The following is a 10,507-nucleotide window of genomic DNA, read 5'->3' on the forward strand; positions in this document are numbered from 1 at the left end:
GAATGGTTTAAAACAATATAAAGGTATTTAAATGTCCAAGCCAAAGTCCAGAACTCAATCCTATAGAGCATTAAAAAAAAAAAATCTTGAAAATGCTGTGCACAATAAAACACCAAAAATGGGGCCGACATTTCTGTCAAGATGTGCAAACGTATAAGGACATACACAAAAAGACTAGTCGCTGTGATCACACTAAAAGGAAATTGTACAAAGTATTAACTCAAAGGGGGCCAAGATGGAAACATATGTTGGCCTGGAGAGGGATGGCGCCAACAGGCTGTACTTGCCCAAGAAACACCACAGGAAATAGTGCCCCTACGACCCGTGTGGTTAAGGGATATATATCGATCGTTTTTTTTTGTGCCGCTTATCTTCAGTAAGGTCGCGGGGGTTCTGGAGCCCATCGCAGCTGTCTTCGGGCAGTGGACTGGGGACGCCCTGAACCGGTTGCCAGCCAAATGTAGGGCACACAGAGACAGACAACTCACTCTCTCATTCACACCTAGGGAGAATTTGGACCGGCCAATTCACCTGACATGCATGTCTTTGCCTCAAATATTGTGTTCATGGGAGGAAACCGGGGCGCCCGTAGGAAAACCCATGCAGGGAGGGAAGAACATGCAAACTCTGCACGGGGGAGCCAGCTGTACCTGGAAACAAACCCTGGACCTCCGCAATATATATATATATATATATATATATATATATATATATATATATATATATATATATATATATATATATATATATATATATATATATATATATATATATATATTTATAAAACACAATATAATACATTTGGTTTCTCTTCACGATTGTGTGTTACATATTGTTTATATTGTTTATTCTTAGAAAATGTTTTGGGTTTCTTCATTTTCCTCATGTTTAGGAGGAGTTTTTCCTTGCCCTCATGTCGGTTTTAGATCAGGCCCCGGTGCTGTGGAATGCTCTTCCCCCTGAGATTCAATCTGCAATCACAGTGGAAATGTTGAAATCTAATCTTAAAACACACTTCTACTCTATAGCATATGAATAACCTATACTTTATGTTGATAATATGTGTATTATTTGACCTAATTTAGGTTTTAGATGAGGGGATGGTGTCATAAAAATCTGTAATAATAGTTTGCAATATTCTTTGATCTGTGCAGCCCTTTGAGACTCTTTGTGATTAAGGGCTATACAAATAAACATGACTTGACTTGACCTGTAAGTGTGACGCCTGAAATATTGCAATATATCAAAGAGTTTTGAGGGCCAATACTTTCGCAAGGCACTATAAAACATATTAATACAATCTAATATTTTCCTTTCGCCATGCACTGTCCAAAACTAATGCATGAAATTTAAACTAAAGGGACAGGGGTTGCCATACAGCATTTTCGGACACCTGTTTTCAAATGTTTGTGCCTAAAAAATCTTTGGCCCACGTCTTATATCAGTAAATGTGTAAATTGTTCAAAGCCAGTTGCGCTTCATTGATTTGTTTCAAGACAAAGAGGGAAAAAAATAACCCCAAGGCATGTAGTGCTTAGAAATAACAATGCAGCTCTTCTCTGGTGTGTACTGTTTGTTTGGCTTGACATCAGCTCGAGAAAATGCTAGGGCTCTAATGAGAACGAGGTAGATGCTTTATTTTTTTCTTTTCCTGAATTTATTTCCCGTAAAAATACGTGTGATAATATGTTGGCCCTTTGTTTTGCAAAGCTTAGAGGAGAAGCAATGCACTGGATAGCAGGCCCTGCAGTATAGACTCCGCCGGTCATACATGGGACAACGTTTTTGCGACGTAGGAGGCGTCAAGTGGTTGCAGACGTAACTTTGATCCGACCCACCGACGACACTTTGTTGTTATTTTTGGGATTTCTCCTGGGTGCGGCGTAGAAGAGAAGCCGAAAAGGCATTGCTGCACACCTCCACGTGCACACGCTAACATGAACCTTTACTGGAGCCATAACAGGCTTGCTGTCATGTCTTTCAAATTGATTTAAGGATAAATAAAGCCCATTATTCTCAGGGATTAGGATGTAATTCGCTATGTGAAATGTGGTTGCAGATTAAGCCCACACTTATCTTACATTGTAATTCCATCCATTCATCCATCCATTATCTGCACCGCTTATCCTCAGTAGGGTCGCGGGGGTGCTGGAGCTCATTCCAGCTATCTTTGGGCAGTGGGCATGGGACACCCTGAACTGGTTGCCAGCCAGTCACAGGGCACACAGAGACAGGCCACTCCCTCGCTCATTCACACCTAGGGACAATTTGGACTGGCCAATTAACCTAACATGCATGTTTTTGATGTGGGAGGAAACCGGAGTGCCTGGAGGAAACCCGCGCAAGCACGGGGAGAACATGCAAACTCTACACAGGAGGTTCGATCTCATGACTTCAAAACTGTGCCGCACACGCGCTAACCACTGCGCCGCTGTGCTGCTACATTGTAATTGTGTGTGGACATTTTACAAGTTGGACAGTGCCATGAGTACGTATTTGCCCCACCTCCATGAGTCACAAACGTTTCAGATCATCAAACCAGTTTTAATATCACACAGAGACAACTCACAGAAATACAAAATGCAGTTTTAAAATGTTGATTCTATTAAGGCACAAAAAATCTAAGCCTAGCTTTTGCTCTAAGTGAAAAAGTACACCCACCCCCTTGTTAAATCACGAAGAATAACCAGAGTTTGGGGAAAGCTGGTTCAATTCCACAGGCAACACTCAAAATTGATTGCCTACACCTGTGTTAAATCAAGAACCGATTTAGACAAAATGAAGTAAGCTACAAAATCTAAAGAACACAACTGACGTGCCATGAACAAAAGATATTTCAGAAGAAATTAGAAAAAAATAGTACCGTATTTTCCGCACTATAAGGCGCACCGGGTTATAGGGCGCACCCCCAAAAAAGAGTTTTTGGTCCTATGTTTTCCATACATAAGGCGCACCGAATTATAAGGCGCTACAATGGAAACGTCTAGAAAACAGTCAGATAGTTCAGTCCAACTTATTACCCCCTTAACATTCCGAAAGCTTGCAAAGAAACAAATACGTGTCGTAGACACGTGCGGATGAGGTGTCTGTACGATATCACTCAAATGCATCATTCTAAATATCATTCGAAGGTTAAAGTCTTGCGATTCAAGAAATGCCAACCATTCTTTAGTTTCTAATTTATTTTTCGCTCGCAACTTTACTGTGCATATGACAATAAACACTTGGAATTTAGTTTAATTTAAAAATAGACACTCCATTCGATCCATTATCTGCACCGCTTATCACAGAAACATCGAGTTCAGTCTGAAACAAGATACTGGGAAAATATATAGCCGCAGTAGCTCGCCGAAGTCGTTGTGTTCAATAATAATGTGCAACCATGGTCCTCTTATATCCGTGAGTGTAGTAAATCCAGGAGAGTAAAATATTTACGAATACAGTACAGAATAGTAAAATACTGTTTTCTCTATGCCGTCAACCCAACATGCTATTCACATTCATCTTTTTCGGCCAATTGCAGGCTTTGTTTTGCCCCTTTAGCCTATGCCAGCCTGTAAATGATAAAAAGGATCCGCCCCCTTTACCTCCGAATAACTTTAGCCAATAGTGATCGATTCAAATGATGATTGACACATTGGTTAGCCAATGAAACGCCTGTAAATAAATCCCAGCATGCACCGCGGACTACTTGGCGTTCGGGGGAAAATCTAGTCGGCGGCTGCTGCATTAGACTTTGCGACTTAATATTGATCCATAAATAAGGCGCATGTTTAGCTTTTGAAAAAAATAAAGGCTTTTAGGTGCACCTTATAGTGCGGAAAATACGGTAATCAAAATCGATCAGTCCGGAAAAGGTCACAAAGCCATTTCCAACGCTGTAGGGCTCCAGCGAACCACTGTCGGAGACATTATCTCCAAAAAGAGAAAACTGGGAACAGTGGCAAGCTTTCCCAACAGTGGTTGACCATCTAAGATTACTCCAAGAGTGTGACGATGGCGCATCCATGAGGTTACAAAAGAACCTCCAAAACATAAACGGAACAGCAGGCCTCGCTGGCCTCAGATAAGGTGAGGGATCGTGACTCCACTATAAGAAAGAGACATACCAAACATGTAATATATGGGAGAGTTCCGTTACTAGTTGGATCATCTAAAAAGAGAATACGTTACCCCCCGGATTCACAATCACGGATCCCTTAACCACAAGGGTCGTCGGGACATCAATTCCTGCGGTGTGTCTTGGGCAAGGACAGCCTGGGAGCGCCCATCCCTCTCTAATAGGCCAACATATGTTTCCACCCGGTCTCAAACTAGAGACATTTCACGTGTTAGGTGAATGTGCTAACCACCTTTTACGAGATACAAAACAAATGTTTAGCCCTGCGTCGTTTGGCGTCGCTAAGACATTTAAGAGGTTGACGTCTCGTGGCGTGTTTGTCTCGACCCGGAGACGTCACATCAGAAGTTTCGGATGTCGCAAACACGGCGGCGACGCTCCTCTCGCAGCGCGACACTGACCTTTCCTCTAAACCGCCACCTAGCTGCGACTCGGCGACGACAATCAAACTAGCGCCGCTAGCTAGCATCTGACGTATAAATGATATGCATCTCCCGCTGCTCCCATGGCAACCGCCTTGACTTTATTGTCGGTTGGCTTTGATCCCGCCACGCTTTGATTCATTTCTCCTTTCAGCCTTTTAGCTAAACATATCATGCGAATTTGGAGCTTTGTTCCTGACAGGCCCCCGTCTTCCTTTTCGGCTCGCTCCCAACGGTTCCCCAGAGGAGTCGCGGAGGAGGAGAGGAATTCCGCCCATTTCAAAGGCTTGTCTTGACTTCTCCTCTCCCTGGGCCTTGCCTTCTTTTACTGACCTTATCCCGGTTGCCTTAACACCTTTGCATGCGCTTCGGTTTGACTAAGGCGTGAGTTATACTATCTGAATGTAGCATTTTACAGTAATTCCTCACTGTATTATGGTTTACTTTTCGCGGTTTTGCCAGTTGTATTCTGCATTCTGACTGCCTAAACAGAGGAGGAAGCTTTCTATCGCCAACAAATGGGGACCTCTCCACCAGCTAAACCTGCTCAGGAGCCACATGCGGGTATTTTTTCTCCCTAGTGCCTCCCTGTTGCTTTTTCAACAATGTTTGATTTCTCTAGGAGTGAACCAGAAGGTAAATTGAGTTTTCCATAGCGGCCACATGATAGGGGCAAAGTATTATGTAATGTGAAGTGGTTCATTCTTCATGGTTCCCTCAACCGCAAGAGTTATCGGGGTACCACTTCCCACAGTGTGTCTTGGGTAAGTACAGCCTGGTGACGGCCATCACAAGTAAGATCTCAGGCCTAAAATGTTAATCATTAGGTAGGTCAAGGTTCTCTCTCCATTTTTTTTTCCCTGCGGAGGATCTGCACAGCATGCACTTACTTTTACTCAAGTCATTATTTAGATGACTGCTTTTTACTTCTATTTAAGTGATATTTTTTTGAACTTCGGCGCCAAAATCCACACTTTTGCGGAGAGGTACGCACGGTGCCAAAGAAAAGCTTCGGGTTTACTTCGGGCCGAGTTGGGTCCCTCAATTCAGGTTAATTGGTCGGGTAATATACACGCGGGACGGGTTGGATAGTTTTAGGCCTGATCTTACAACTAAGGCTATCCATCCATCTTATCAGTTTATTGGCTTTTCAAAATTTAATTTAATTTTTCTATTTTATATTTTTATTGGTTCATTTTTATGTTCAACAGTAGCAGAAGAAGCCTCTGATCTTTCCCAGATACAGCACCCTCATCATCAGGTCACCATAGTGGGGTTTTGTTTCAGTGTAAAGTATGTTTAATGATTTATTATTCATATATCTATATATTTTTTTTGTATCGGGTCCTTGAGCTGTAAAAATGTGCAATTACAGAGCAAAATATTTTTTAAAATTAAGGAGAGTATATATTATGCAAATACTTTATAAAGTAAACTACTTTTATTTGTTTTACAAATACAGTTTAATTTTCACAGTTTTGCTACTTTTTAGATTTTTGTATTGCATTTTTATTGGCTAAACATAATGAAGGGTTTTATAGCATGAACTGCTCATTTAAAAATTACACCACGCCCTTTGGGACTTCTTGTGATCAAGGGCTATACAAATAAACATGACTTGACCACATCATATCAATGGATTTAAATCTAGACTTTGACAACTCCAGAACATTAATTTAGCTTTTTTTTGAGCTACGCAGAGTTGGACTTGCTGGTGTGTTTCGTTGTCCTGCTGCATGATCCAAGAGCACTCGAGTTTGAGAGCATGAACTAATGGCCGGACGTTCTCATTGAGGATCCTCTGGTAAACAGCAGAATTAATTATTCTGTCAACCAGAGCAAGTTGTCCTGGTCCCGTGGCAGCAAAGCAGCCCCAGCTAAGGTCAGTGTTAATGACTCCACTGTAAGAAAGACACTGGCCAAAAATGCTATCCATGGGAGGGTTAAGTTAAGTCAAGTCATGTTTATTTGTATAGCCCTTAATCACAAGGCGTCTCAAAGGGCTGCACAGACCACAGATTATTGCAACTAAAGAGTATTATTACACCATCCACTGATCTAAAACCTACATGAGGGCAAGGAAAAACTTAAAATCCTCTTCATGACGAAAATGAAGAAACCTTGAGAAGGGAATGCACAGGAGGTAATTTCCCTTCCAGGATGACCAGGCTGCAATGGATGTTGCGACAACAAATGATACACAGATATTTTCAACATAAAATATAAGTCATTCATAAGATATAGAATAGAAGTGTTTTCAAGCCTAGATTTAAACGGTTCCACTGAGGTTGCAGATTGAGTGTCAGGGGGCAGAGCATTCCACAACACCGGGGCCCTAATGGAGAACGCTCTCCAACCTGTGGTTCTCTCCTTGGCCCCCTTGGCGAAAAAACGAATGCTGTTAAAAAATAACACAGTGTCGTCTCACATTTGCCAAAAAGCGTCTTGATTATCCTCAAGACGTCTAGAAAAACTTTCTGCGGACTGATGAGTCAAAATTTGAGCTTTCTGAAAGTTGTGTAGTCCAATACACCTCAAAAACCTCGACATTAGGAAACGATCAAAATACGTATAAAATCAGGTTATAACAGGTTAAAAGTGTCATTTTTATTTATTTTTATTTATTAGGTTATTCTTCAAATCCTTGGAACTTAATCATTTTATATAACAAAATATGATGTTGTTTTGCGCATATTTTCTTTTTACTATCCGTCTAAAACTTCAATATTTGAATTGAAAATGCGTTTTTAAAAAAAAAATGGTTAATCAATTATTCGAAAAAATAACCGACATATTCATCGGTTATCAAAAAATTGTTAGTTGCAGCCCTATGGTGTTTAAGCAGTGGTCCATCATTTTTGCGTTGGGTGTTCTTGTCCATTTGGTTATTTTGTGTGTGCTGGTGTGCCTCAAATTGTGGCAACATTAATCTTCATGTTGTCACATTGTGGCGACTTGCCTCTTTCTTCGTGCAGAGTTTAGGCCTCAGTAAGGGCAAGCCAATGTACAGGAAATGAACGTTAAAGTCAGTCTTGACAGAAACAAGACCACATTTCCCCATAAACGTCAGAATTAAAGGCATGCCTTGCCTGTGTGGAAGTGGGTGATTAGAGAGCAGGCCTTGTTCCATTTCCTCTGCCATGAGTTTTATTGTTTGCCACTGGTTTTACTGTGTGTATGCTAACCTACCATCGCTGTTTTTCAAAAACGTGCGGTGAAGTTCATGTCTTGTGTGGCACAGTCAGATTAACCAACATAAAAAAAAACTACATATTTTTTAGTATACGATTGGCAGAGCAAAAACCCAATATATATATTTCCATGCGACAGTTTGTAGCATAGAAAATACATGTTTTATTGTCCGATCTTAAAGCAGTGCTTCTCAACTATTTTCTCTTACCCCCGGCCGCCTTCCCCCCTCGGAAGAAGATATCCTCTCATGGGTGATTTCACGCACGTGCTTGCTGTTCCCTTTTTTTCTAGGATGAAAATGGTGAAAGTAAGAATAGGACTGTTTCAAATACAATCCAATTTTTTTCATAGTCCGGCAGAGAGATGGAAAATTATGAACACATAATTATTCATTTTTACATTTACATTTTGATTACTTTTCTTTATAACTGTATACAATTTAACTTGTTATTTTTACACTAAACCAAGAGAGGGTGCTCTAGGCATATGTTGAGAGTTTCAACCTTGCCCTGTTTTAAGGGGGTGATTTTCCAAAGCAGGATGGAGTGGCTTTTCATTGACCCCTTAAGTTTTTCACTGGTGAAAATGACTCAGGATGATTATTTCATTGGATTTAGTGATTTGGAGTGATTCTTATAGTTTGCTAAGCATGTTCTTTGACTTCCGGTGGTGAGAGGACGCTGGCGTGTATGTCGCCGCTTCTCACTCCCAAAAACTTTTTCGAAGTCTACTTTTTCACTGGCCTCTCTCCCTCGTCATGGCGTGCCAAAACATCGCCGCTTTTGGACTATTCCCGATTCCTGAACGTCAGGAGTCGTTCTGCCACCATCCAGTGACAGGATTGCTCCAGTATTCCATCGCGGATCTTCTCCGGATCCGGTGGATTGCACTGGGGCCCCCGCCACCGGAGCTGCTCCACCATCCTGACATCGCTCGCCTGCCTCGACGCCGCTACATTCACCGCGGATCGCGCAGGCACGTCGAGTATAGAAACCCCGGCTCAATCACCTCAACCTGGTCCACTTCTCGACGCCCTCCCTTAAACTGCAGCCGTAGGGCTAACTGCCATGCATTAGCCCGCCTAGCTAGGTCGGCTAACAGCACTGCCGCCGTCAAACATGACACATCCGCCGTAAACTTTGGATTGCTGAACGTCCGCTCACTCACGAACAAGGGCCACCTAATCCAAGACGTCCTTGCCGAACGAAAACTCGACTTCCTCGTTTTAACAGAAACTTGGCAACAAACAAATGACTTCGCTGCTCTAAATGACTCCACCCCCCCCAGCTTTGTTTACATCTGCCGTCCCCGTGGCAACGGCCGTGGAGGAGGTCTCGCGGTAATTCACCGTGAGAAGTGGAAAGTCTTGCCTGTACCTGTCACTGCATTGACTTCCTTTGAGTGTCTGGTGATTAAGCTCCCAGGACCCACGCCAACCATCATTGCTTCAATTTATCGCCCCCCAAAGCCACATAGTGATTTTATCAATGAATTCTCCAGCTTAATTTCACATTTATCCACTCTCTCGCCTAATTTAATTTTATTGGGAGATTTCAATATTCACATGGACAATCCCAACCTGCCACTCACCAGAGACTTCACATCCTGCCTGGAGAGTCTCGGGATACACAGCCTTATTGATTTCCCCACCCACATTAAAGGCCACACATTGGACCTGGTCTGCTGCTCCGGCCTCTCTACTTCCAAGCCCACTTCCAACGTCTTTCCTGAATCTGATCATGTCCTCCTCACTTTTAACACCGTACTCTGTCTCTCTACTGTCAAAACCTCCCGTCTCATTTCTTTTCGTAATACCAAAAATATCAACATTGACACCCTCTGCTCCATTATTGACCGTTCCCCACCCCCAGAAGCTCTTTCAAGCCCGGATGAGCTCACCTCTCACTACAATACCTGCCTCACAAATATTCTAAATTCTATTGCCCCCCTGAAAACCAGGACTGCCTCATTCTCCACATCTGCCCCCTGGTTTACACCCGCTCTTCGGTCATTGAAATCAAAGAACCGCCAACTTGAGCGACTTTATAAGAAAACCGGCCTCACCATCCATAAGGACATGTACACTACCCATACTGCTAAATACAAGGACCAAATTACACAAACCAAATCCAGCTACTATTCCGGCCTCATCCTTTCCAACGAAGGAAATTCAAGAACTCTCTTCTCTGTCATGAACAAAATCCTCCAGCCACCAAATTCTCTCCCCCTCCACCTGTACTCCACAGCAACCTGCAACTCCATAATGGAGTACTTCAATCACAAAATCCTTAAGATTCACCACCAACTCCATCAAAACCTGTCTGCTCCCTCCCCATCTGAATTTCCTTCTGCTTGTCACTTCTTCTCCAGTTTTGCTCCACCCACGACTGCTGAATTATCCAACCTCATACTCAAATCCAAGCCCACCACTTGCCAGCTTGATCCCCTCCCTTCATCCCTTGTTAAATCCTGCCTCCCTTCTCTGCTTCCTCTCATATCTGCCATTATCCACTCCTCACTCTCTTCTGGTATCGTCCCATCACTTTTCAAAACCGCTGCTGTTACCCCTACGCTGAAAAAACATGGTGCCGACCCCAACAACTTTGACAACCTTCGCCCCATCTCCAACCTTCCATTTATTTCAAAAATCCTTGAAAAAACTGTTGCTGCTCAACTCCACTCGCACCTGTCCCTCCACTCTCTCTATGAGCCCTTTCAGTCTGGTTTCCGCCCCCGCCACAGCACAGAGACTGCCCTAATCCGTATTGTAAAT

Source organism: Urocampus carinirostris, chromosome 14 (genome assembly GCF_059441175.1).
Source record: "Urocampus carinirostris isolate Australia breed hairy pipefish chromosome 14, RoL_Ucar_1.0, whole genome shotgun sequence".
In the NCBI taxonomy this organism is placed as follows: Eukaryota; Metazoa; Chordata; class Actinopteri; order Syngnathiformes; family Syngnathidae; genus Urocampus; species Urocampus carinirostris.